General features: G+C 27.4%; 1 protein-coding gene across 1 annotated transcript in view; it reads right to left on the bottom strand.

Moving 5' to 3' along the window:
* The window catches only part of LOC142322796 (uncharacterized), a 166,221-nt gene extending 161,343 nt beyond the window's left edge, over positions 1-4,878 (bottom strand). Inside the window, exon 1 of the mRNA XM_075361873.1 lies at positions 4,801-4,878. The gene's annotated coding sequence lies outside the window, so the exon portion shown is untranslated. The remainder of the gene's footprint in view (positions 1-4,800) is intronic.
* Between the last annotated feature and the right edge of the window lie 7,707 nt (positions 4,879-12,585).

Here is a 12,585-nt window from a genome sequence, read left to right as displayed (position 1 = left end):
GAATGAGAGGAACATATGGCATTAAGTTGACCTGTTACCTGCTTGAAACCATAGTCAGGATTATTAAACTATGAAAAGTTTGTCAGAGTTGTGAAATGGCACAATAGTCAAAACAAAAAATATAAGAAGAATCAATTAAAAACAGATTTTTGTTATTTCTAAGTATTAAATTTATATGTATTTATCAGCCTGAAATGTATTTTGAATACTGCAATTACCAGCATAAACTGAGAAAAAACTTATGTAACTTCCAAAAGGTTCCATTAATTGAAGAGTTGTGGGGTAATAATAAGTTACATATACAGAACTGGACAGGTTTACTAGGCCTAGTTTGATACTAAGCATGACAGTAAGTAGAGTAGTATAACCTCTTAAAGTGTTTCAGCTCTCTCAAAGAAATTCAACTCTGCGTGGGTTGATCATCCCCACTTCTTATCATTGATTCTTACTTTCCTGGATAGGTATGAGAATTCAGCTACCTCTAACCCAGCAGTAGCTGGTGAAGAAACTGCTTCCTTAGTGAAGCACTTCCTAACTTCAGTTAGGATCACAATTCTGCCTGCAGATTCCCAGACTTACAAAAAAGCTAATATTTCTATTGCATAAATTTATATCTCTTATTCTTCTTAAAATCAAAATTAAATATGGCGTATATCGCCTAAACGCATCTCTTAATCTGGCCCTGAGTATCATATCTGAGCATATTATTAGCTTAATACATACATACCTACCATAAAATACCACCATAAAAATGATACATACCTGCCATTAAAATGATTATTAAACTCACATCAGACTACCCTAAACTGGTTTTCAAGTATTTTATTCATTTAAGATATTTACAGCAGCTTCTTAGTATAGATTATTGTTATAATATAAAAAATTCCAATAGTATTAGAGTAATTACTTCTCATTTCAATAAAAATAAAATTAAATAACGTCAAAAAACATAATCTTAAGACTATAAAAAAGTTTTACTACCTTGATGTTATGGGTATTTGTTTTGTGACTCACAACCAGTAGATGTTGTTGTCATGAAACATTTATAAAAGAAAAAAATAAATATCTGGTACTTATAAATATTGTGTATAGTACATCTAAATAAATAGTAGATTCAGCTGTTTATAGAATTACTTTTTTATTTATTTAATCAGACAAGCAAACACATTAGTTGGTTAATAACATATTTATTTTTGATTAAAAACATATTTAGTTAGTACATTGGCTGTTTTGGTATATAATAAGATTTTAGTTTTATTCTATTAAAATTATAATAAATTTTAGTATTTTCAGAACCATTATACTTTAAATTATATCAGTTGTTAGGATTAAATCAATGATAACATCAGGAATGGTCATCCTCAATCCTTTTAGTACTATCTCTTAATTTATATTTGGGCATATAGTCAGCTATGAGGTACTTTAACATTAAAAATAAAGTCATAAAAACTGATAAAAAAATAAATTGTACATGCTTAATCAGGAGTGACATGGTACTAAAAAGAGTAAATAAAATGAAGTAGTTTTTGAATATATTAAAAGGTCATCTAGAAGGAAAAGAAAAAGAGAGAAAAAAAGAATGGCAAATAAACCTAAGAAGAGTTGAATATAGATGTAAATCTGTTTGATCAGTGTTTATATGACTTGGTGTCAAAATTTCTTAGATCATGCATTTATAGATAGGAAACATTAAAATCACTATAGGTAATTTTGTTTTACAACTATATTATGTAATCAGTTAATGAATTTAGTCAAAGAAATACATGCATAAACAACTGATTAAACTTTCTTTCTTTTGTTCTATTTTTTGTAATAAACAATTTACAAAAAGTTCTTAGTCAGTTGTTTTTGATTTGGGGAAAGAAGATGAGATCATTAAAAAAACTAAGAGAAAAATTAAGAGGTCGAGTATTTTTCATTCAGAATGTATATAAATAAAAAGAAAAAGTTTGATTACCATGTTAATTAAAACTTAGACATTTTAATTAAAAATTCTTAAGTCTTTTAGATTAAAAAAAAAAATCAGTACAAGTACTAATGAATAATTATTAAATAATAAGCTGCTTTTTGTTATTGTTTTTTATGTTACAATTGAAAAAGTAATATTATATTGTGGTGGTTTGTTTTTGCTCTAATATCACTTATTTTTTTTTAACCAGAAGTATTACTGCGGTTGATCAATTCATTATGGCTGATCAATTTTTTACGATGAAAAAACTGCTTACCACAAAAAATTGTAGGAATATAAAATTGACTACCACTGGTTTTAATTTTCTTACATAAAAAGAAATCTTGTTAAAATAAATCAGTAATTAGTAAACGTAACTATGACTTTCATATCAGATTTTTTTCTATATTTTTTTATGAAGTTCACCAACAGGAAAAAATGTGTGCATTTAGATGACACTTTTTTGCAGAATTTTTTAATGGCTTATAAATCAATAAAATTTTAATAAGATTACTTTAATGTAGAATAAACTGTTTATTTTTTAGTATAACAATTGTTTTCATAACATTTAAAAAAAAAAAAAAAAACTTTATTTTAGATTCTTTTAAATTATTACAGATAAATTATCCTAGTAAAGGCAGTTACTTTTACATGGATTTGAATACTAGATGGTGGATACTGGTGTTCATTGGTGGTTGGATTTCAATTAACCACCATCTCAGGAATTGGTTGACCTTGAAACTATACAAATCTACATTTCATTTACATTCATACATATCATCCTCATTCATCCTCTCGTAAGGTAAGTAATACCTTACGGTGGTTCCAGAAGCTAAACAGAAACAGAGGAGAAAGAGGTTGTTGTATATTGGTCATAAGGAAACCATGTAAAAGCTAAATGAAGTTCTAATGATGAAATGATAAAAAGAGAATAAAAAACAATTTAAAAAGATGTACTCATACATAGACACAAATGTAAACTATTTTTAGAATCAAAGTTAAATTTAGGATATATCTGACTTCTTTTTTGCAAAAAAAAAAGATTTACAAAAAAACTTTTTAAAGATTGAAAATAAAACACACTTCTTCAATTTAGTCACCAACATAAGAAAGACTGGATATTTAGAAAATTCCTAAAAAATTAAAAAACTCTAGGGAATTAAAAAACTTGAAAAGTGTTCTTTTTATTTAATTAATATGATTCATCTAATTTGAAATTTTTAATTTCATTTTTTATTCAACAATGTTTTTTTCTTTTTTTTAACTTTTCCCCTTCAGAAGGTAAACATATCTATTGTTTAACTTTGTTAATGTATTGAAACCTATTTATAAAAAATGGTCAGTACTTCTGGTATTCACCTTAATTAAAATCTTTTTACTACATGATACTTCTTAAAACATCATGATATATCCATGTGATAAAATAATTAATTGTAAAAGAATAAAATTTGTCTTCTGAATTTATAATTAGTTGATGAATTTAAAAAGAAATACTGAAACAGTTTTAAAAAATCAGGATTTTTTAAAATCCACTCAACACGTATAAAAATATGTCCTTAAATAATTTCCATCAACACCTTCTGAATTGTGAATTATTTTGTAGTTATTTTTTATCCTCATGGATTTTCCATAACATTATTGTATATATTTCTATTTTAAACAATCAATATGGATTTTAATCCTATCAATTTTTCATTTTATAATTATTTGTGTATTTTGTGATGCTGTTCTGATCAAGATTTAATCACGATTTCCCTCGATTCATCCAGGCAAATGCTAGGGCAGTTCCTTTTATTATTTGCAGAATAGCATACCTACACATTCCTGATGTGATTGTTATGTACCAGTAAGAATAAAAGATTTATTTATTGTTTCCTTGCAAAAAAATTCATATAGAATCATTATTTATAAACATACAACTTTACAACTTAACAGTGATATATTATTAAAAATATAAGATAGCACTTAGTAACAAAGTAACCTCCCTTAAAATTTGATTGTTCATCAACATCTGGAATATATCAGGGAGTAGAATCCCAAAATTAGAGCATTTTTAATGACTTATCACTACATAACATACTAAAAAAAAGAAGTAACTCTTGATTATTTTTACTTATTTTTGCAGTATCGATTATTATCATAATTAATGTATTTTTAAAACTAATAAATACCAAAATGTGCATGGAAATTATCCTAATATAATCAAAAATCTGAATTTATTTATAGTTTTTTAAACTAGATTTGTTTCATTTAATTTATATCCTTACTTCACATGATCAATATTCTAGGTTACTACTCCCTAACATCTTTCAAATGTTTTGGATTCATCAAAGTATAAGATGATGATTTTTTTTATTGTTACTAACATGATCTTCTAGATTATCACAGTTAGTTTATGTTCAGAGATTATTTTGCATTATGTTTGCTCCCCATTGAAATATAATCTATTATAATGTTCATTTGCGTTATGTTCTTCTGTTACTTGTATAAGAGAATGTGATATCTATATTCAGGCGACTGAAATAAATCGTACTTAAGCAAGCAACAATTTTCAAGTTAACAGTAACCAAGGTAAACTGCTATTCTAAGAATGTAACGGTTTCTTTATTGTGGAAGTACTTGCTGTTTATTATGTTAAGCAGAATAATTACATTAAAAAAGGATTAGTAAGGACTGTTATATGTGATCAAAAGAAATATAACAATAATAATAATGATATGAACAAAAACCATGTAAAGATAATACTGAAAAAATAATAACAAATAATGTTCATATGGATCATTTATTTTTTTATTAATTAATATTGAAAAAATAAATAAGTAAATGAGATAAGGAAAATAAAAATTACATACCTTTTCATATGTACACACATAAGCAGATTGAGATATAAGATAACATTCTATGTTATATTGATCATTTCTAAGGTTCAGTGTGTGAACGACTCCTGTAATGATACAATTAATAAAAACATAAACAACAGAAATAAACTTTTAATTAAAAATTACATTTTATACAAATTTTAATTAATCACAAAGTTTCAATAAACATTTTTAAAACGAGTGTAATAGATTGCATGCTATTTAAATATTATTTAAATAAATTCTACATAAGATTGATATTTGTGACAATAAAAAAATATTTTTATTTTCTTGGTTGTATAGTTATATTGTATATAACATAATACTTTCCCTATATAAGGGAAAGTATGCTAAATGGACTACTAATCGGGTCAAATTTTACACGTCAGGGATTTTCACATCTTGATATTTCATGATCTCCTTTGACCAAAAAAATGTGATTTTGGTGATGAGAAATTCCAGAAGGATGTATGTACGCACATAAATGTTTTTTTCTTAATATCTCCATGACGGATAAAACAATTTGGATGAAATTTAGCTCAATGATTTCTGTATTTTAGGCATTGGTGCCATTCAGTTTTGATCACAATTCTGAAATTTTGGTGAAGGGAGATATGAATCTTATGGGTCGTTCATCTCAAAATTTTACTCAAAGGATGGGCAACTATTTCATAAATTTAATGCTTCTTAGGTTAATATAATTTCTGATAGTTTTTGGTCTAATTCAAACAAGCAGCTGTTATAATTGTATTTAAAAATACTACATCTACTTTAGTAGAGAATTTAGTGTTAAAGAGAAAACCACTCTAAAACAACTAATTAGAATGTCTAAACATCACAAAATATTTCATTCTTTGACTCGACATTTACCATTTAACCAATATCTTACCAGTAATAATAAAAACACAAATGAAATAAAAAAAATAACTTGTGCCCTTAGTTTTTCAGCTATAAACAGACAAAAACATCACGGAAACAACCAAACTTCCTTATCACTTAGTTAAATTAATAGTTAATCTAAATTTAAAGAACATATAAAAAACATTAGGATGCAAATTGAAGGTAAATAATGGCTCGATCTTGAAAAAAAACTTCCCTTTCCATTCTTAAGGGAAAAATTGGTCATTTTTAGTTATTATGTGTCATGACTGTTTCATGGAATTTCTGTAAAAAAATTAGAATACATTTGTCTGAAAACTGTGATATCTACAATAAAAAACATACAATAATGAATTGGAAAGAAATAATAAAATGTAAAAAACGTATTTCTAAATTAGAAAGAAATCTGTTGTATTTATACAATAATTTTGGAAGCCAGAAATCTATGTACAAGCAGATTTCAGAATTAAATAATTAAATTAATAAATAAATTTGATTTTTTAGTATTTTGTTTAATGATAGTGATTGTTTAACAATTTAAATGACTAGATACATTATATAATAAACTGTTCCTGAACATTCAGCAAACCTCATTCTTTAAATTTGTGATTTATTGAAACTTATTTTTTTAAATTTATGTAAATCAGTAATGTTAAATGATATATCAAGTTGCTGTAAAAAGACACTATACGAGTACTCTTATAGCGTGTACATGTATATCACATCTGCATTTATGTATAAATGCAGTAGAGTGTTACTGAATAGTGGTGGATGATGAAAGATAGAGACAGTAGGATTGAGTGAAAGAGACAGCAATATGAAATACTCAATTTTTCATTACATCCCTCTCCTGCCTTTTCCCTTTAAGCCTTTGGCTCTCTGTCGTTTTTAAATGCAAATTGCAAGTGGCTTATACACGATCATATTCAAGGAACACCATGCCATGTCATAGAATGTTAATCAGTTTCTGTACATCCTCTTCTAATTCTCTAACTCTCACTTCATTATTTATGCCCATTTCTTTGATCTCTTTCATTTATTATTATTCCTGTTTTAATCTCATATAGTACCTTGGCACTGGTGGGCTTGTAAAAATCAGCATATTTTTTTTGTTGAATATATTTTTATATAGAATCAAACATTTTTAGGTCATGTGTGCTTCTGAGAGAAGAGAAATCACTCTTTATCTGCAATTCTTTATTCCATGCCTGCACTAGTGCTGTGCAAGCTTTACGTAATCATTGGTGTTAAGAAACACTGGATTCTTCATATTAATATAAGAAATATTTTCTGAGTTAAAAGAATTTTTTACAACTAATATCCAATATAATAAATTTATGTGTGTGTGTGTGTGCGTATCTGTATTTATTTAATTTTGACCAGCTCTATATGTGTTAGATTTTTTGTATGATATTCACTCACCTGATCATAGATCAAGTATGTTTGTATGTAATAGAAGAAAAATCATTCAGCAGCAATTCTGTATGACACTCAGTACGTGTGCAGTATCGTAGTCAATATGGCGTGTCCTCTAGAGGTTTTGTCCAGCATAACGTGCGTTCAGCAGTCCGATTTTTGAAAAAAATTACAGTTGTGAAATTCTTCATCAGATTGTTGAAGTATACGGTGAGAATGCAATGTCACGCCTGATGATCAAAAAATGGTGCCAAATGTTCAGAAAGGGAAGAACAAATGTGAATGACGAACTACGTGCTGGGCGTCCTTCAACTGCAAACATGATGGGTAAAGCGGAACACGTGAATGAAATGAGTAACCGGTGCACTAAAATTAGAGAGATTGCAAGTGAACTTAACATCAGTTATGGTAGTGTGTGTTTGCAACGGTAGTGTGGTTATTCACGATCAGTTTGGTCACCGTAAACCACCGGGTTGGTCTAGTGGTGAACGCGTCTTCCCAAATCACCTGATTTGAAAGACGAGAGTTCCAGCGTTCAAGTCCTAGTAAAGCCAGTTGTTTTTACTAGTTGATTTGAATACTAGATCGTAGATACCGGTGTTCTTTTGGTGGTTGGGTTTCAATTAACCACACATCTCAGGAATGGTCGAACTGAGAATGTACAAGACTGCACTTCATTTACACTCATACATATCATCCTCATTCATCCTCTGAAGAATTATCTAAACGGTAGTTACCGGAGGTTAAACAGGAAAAGAAAGTTTGGTCACCGTAAAAGATATGTGCACGATGTGTACCACATCTGTTGACCGACAACCACAATCATAAACGTTTTGCCAAATTTGCAAATTTTTTGCCAAAAATTAGCGTTTCGCTAATGATGATGAACAAGGAAGCGGTCCTTAAATGGTTGAAGGAAATTGGACGAAATTTTTTATGAGAGTGGAATTTAAATTTTCATACAGGGGGTGCCACTTACTTTCTGATCATTTCTCGTAATATAAAATATTACTCTAAATTAAAAATGTTGAAAAGATATTTTATCGTTTATTTAAAACAATTGCTGAGACGATACACTTATTTTATCGTTATCATTTTTTTGATAAATTAATTCACCACAGAAACTTTGAAGTTTGTACTATGGAATATGGAAATGGAATTCGTAGGGCGTATGAAAAATACTATCCCTGAACGGGGTTAGGGCCCGATGAAACACTGAGAATCTACCTGTCCACCACGGAGATCGTAAATAATAAATAACAAATCTTTTGTCATAGAATATTAAATTTAATTTTTTTCCTTTTATTAAAAAAAGATTATCCTGTTAAATAACTAAATACTATTTTTATAATGAAGTAAGTCAGGTTTAAGAAAATTAAAACTTTTTTATAAAAGTAAGTATATACAGCAACGTACTTTTTTTTAAATGGTTTTAAACCGTTTAATATTACAGAATTATTTCTAATTAAAAATTAATTTAAATTATGCAACCATTTAATATTTTTATACGTCCTTAATCTCAAAAAATCTTAATTTGGATGTAATCTGAAGAAAATTGTTTTTATTAAATTACATTGTTAATGTAAAAGTTAATGGAAAAATTCTGGTTAAGAACTATGAAATAAGGAAACAAAAAAGCGTAGGGATTAAAAAGAGTAATCATATTTGCTGATTATTTAGTTCTGATAAAATAACTTACGAGTAAAGAGAGAGTCATTTAAAGAATTAATTGGAGGGGAGGGAATAGTTGAAACAAACGCTACCGGTAGTTCTTTGTGGTTCCCGTAGCAACAGTTTCTCCTACCACCTATTTCGTTTAATATTCCACCAATCCAGAATAGTTGTTTAGACAATTGACTTTACTTAGAATCCGATAACCACAGCTGATTTTTATTTCATCTTCAATAGAAAACAAGATCAATAATCAAAACAAATTACGTAGTCTTGTAATAAAAAAAAAAAAAATGCAAAATGCAAATTTTTGTTTCTTTTTTAACCTTCATGAGATTACTTTAGTTAATTTTTATAGGAAGTGTTTTTCACTTTCCTGTCAGCCCAATATTTTTTCATTCTGTCACATCTTAATTTTCTTTCTACAGCTGAAATCACACTTATTGTTTTTTTAATATTTGTTTGCCGTCTGGTCTGTTTATTCTGGAGTTTATTTTTTTTTGGCCGTTCTGTATTCCAAATTGTAATATCGAGTTCCTTCATATATTCTTTAATTTCTGTGATCCGTTTTACGTTGCTTTTCTGTTCTATAGCTTTTTTATTATTTTCCTAATGATTCTGTTTTCCGGTGTTCTGATAAGATGTCCGAAGAGTGATATCCATTCCTTCTTCATAGTGCTTCTAACGGTTTCAATTTCCTTGTAGATTTTTTCGTTGGAAGCTAGTCTCCACTGACCGTTTTCTTGATATTTCTTGTTTAGGCACGTTCTGACCTTCTTTCTACGTTGAGTATCCTGTCTGTTGCTGCTATGTTTGTTGTTTTGAAATTGGTTTCACCTGCGTATGTGATTTCCGGCTGTGTGATTTTGTAATGCTTTAGTTTTGTGGCTAGTGAGAGGCATTTTTTCTTGTATGTGTTTCTTTTAATGTGTTGTGGTTTGGTGAGTTTGTTTATCCTGTTTTGCCATGTTTGTTTTTCATTGAGGTTATATGTTATCTTCCCAAGATACCCGAACCTGCCCACAATTTTGATCTCCTGATTGTCAACTGCAATTTTGTTTGTAAGTGGGGTGTTAGTCATCATGATTTCGGATTTTTTAAAGGATATCTTGACTCCAAACTTCTGTGCTATTTTTTGTAGTGATTTTATCTGTTGTTTTGTCACTTGGATATTGCTTGGAAGAAGAGCCAGACCGTCTGCGAATCCTAGGCATTTAAAATCTAAAAAATGTTAATTTGTAAAATAATTGTTTAATTTCATGTCCTCAGTATTATTTATAAACAATGTATATAACTCTTTTCTTCTTACTTATATCAGGCATATAGATATGTTAATCAAGTTTAGTTCAACAGCTGTTTTATAATATATATATATATATATATATATATTTCTTCTTGATAGTGATATTGTTAAAGTATTTTTCATTTAAGTTGTTATTAATTTTTTTTCTGTGTTCTAAAACATTGTTATAGTAAAATCATTCTCTTTAGAAATTTATTAAAGTAAGTTCAATAAAAGATGTCAATGCTATTTAAAATGTAACTTAAAAACATGAATCTAAATAAATACTTAAATATACTTCAAATATAAATACTGTGCATGTATATACTGATTAATCTCAATAATGTGAAACAAATATACCTACGAATATAATAATAAAATAAATGAGTTATTTCTAAATCTGTAATAAAATGTATATTTAATAAAAATATAATTGAATACATTAACAAAGTATTTATTGAAGATATTATTGACCCAGCGGCATAAGTTTCGAATACCGGAAGGTGCAATTAGGCACACTTATTCGAAGAATAATAAAAATAAAAATTCATTAAAAATGGAAACTTGTTTTTAAATTTTATAGTTTATAAAAATTATATTATGAATGTTACTTATTCAGAAGGTATTATCAATTAAATTTGTTTACTAGAAAATAGTACATTAATTATGTTTATGCTACTTTTTATAATAAATCTTAATAAAGAGAGAGAGAGAGGGAAATAATAAAAAATACGATGAAAACCAAGAGGGAAGAAACATATAATAAATGGAAAAGAAATAGAAGATGCACATGGAAAGAGAAAAAGTTGAATTAATAAGTAGGCGATATAATAATAATAATAATACAAACCCGACCTAGATATGTCATTAAAAAAATAAATTATAACGGTTTTTTTTTCTTTTTTTTTTATAAAATGTTTAAAATTTAATATTGGTATTTGAAAAAATCTTTAAAATTCTATTAAAAAATTGAATAACTGATCGTTTTTTTAAAATTAAAAACTATTTCTTTTTTTTAAAGAAATTAAGAGAAAAAGTTAATTAAAATTTTGTTTTGGAACAATACAATCTATTCTATATAATTCAATACATAACTTTCAATCTAAAATTTGCACAAAAACCTTTAATTAAAGCCAACATTTCCTTTAATCTTTTTCTAAGTATATTTTATTTATAGTGTATAAGTTTCTTTAATATCTTTTCTAACAAAAATATAATGAAGAAATCTACGTGATGCCTCTTACATCAAAATGGAAACAATTTTAGAATATTCTACAAATGAAAATAAAGGAAAACGTTCTTATAAACATTATTCAAAAACGCTTCCATTTTCGAGTTTTAACTTACGAAAATGGCAAAAATCAATTTTTCTCCGATTGAAAACGAAGCTATACCGAACTAAGGTCATGAAACTTGAACTAAGGGTGGTTTCATGTAATTTATAATTTTATTATTGAATTAAATATTTGTCAAAACTGTCTCTAATAATTTTTGAGAAAATAAAATCGATTATTATAAAAAAAATTAAATAAGATAATAATTTCATAACATTATTCAGATTTCATTGTAATATGCTAAAAATATCAAGAAACAAAATTTGGTTGCAAAATTTTGAATGTTTGTAGAAAATTTAAAGAAGTTATTGTTACTAGATATTTCCCAGTATTGAAATTATTCTAGTTTAGGTTTAAAATTATAATGTATTAACATTCTGCCAAATTTCAGTTAGTTTTTAATAGAAGTCAAATTACTTAAATTCTTCCTACATGATCAGTTAATGCTACATACACACAGAATGTCCCATAAGTTTCCAAAGTAGAAAATAAATATTCTGTTATGAAGGCCATTTTTATTTATGTAATATGCTCTGCATAACTTCCACTGTTTTGAAAGCGCATTTCGATGCGTGTCCTCCACAGCTGAAGAACACCTAACTCCAAGTTTCAATACGTAGGAACAATATTTTTTTTTTATGAAGGCCACTGTGTATCAGGAAAAGATACAAAACATAAATAATCTCGAGGAAGCACCATCACCACTCGAGCTATCACCAACGCCATTACAACCATAACTCCAGCTGTATTGATATATTCCTTGAGATGATTTATGTTTTGTATCTTTTCCTGATATACCGCGGCCTTCGTAAAAAAATGCTTGTTTTTACTATATATTAAAATTTATTTCAAAGCATTTCTCATCCATATTTAAACTAACATTTTTCTTTAGTTTGCTTAAAGACCATGTCTTGAAATTGATTTTCCTTTTCTTTATGAGATATCACTAGTATACATGCTAAAATTCTTACTTTCATTACTACTTCTCCAACTTTTAAAGATAAAGATAACTGAAATTTGGAACTTGACGACAACTTCAGTAGGAAAGCTAAGTATAAGTAATCCTAATGACAATCATCATTATTAACCTTTAAGGCGTTGGGAAAGAGTGGAACCTTGAAAAGAAAATTACTTATACATTTTTAAACTCTTAAACGATTATCATTTTTGTAACTATTCCTAAAGATACATGAATAA

The sequence above is a fragment of the Lycorma delicatula genome, chromosome 4 (assembly GCF_047948215.1).
Source record: "Lycorma delicatula isolate Av1 chromosome 4, ASM4794821v1, whole genome shotgun sequence".
NCBI lineage: Eukaryota > Metazoa > Arthropoda > Insecta > Hemiptera > Fulgoridae > Lycorma > Lycorma delicatula.
This window is presented reverse-complemented; position numbering and strand designations above follow the sequence as displayed.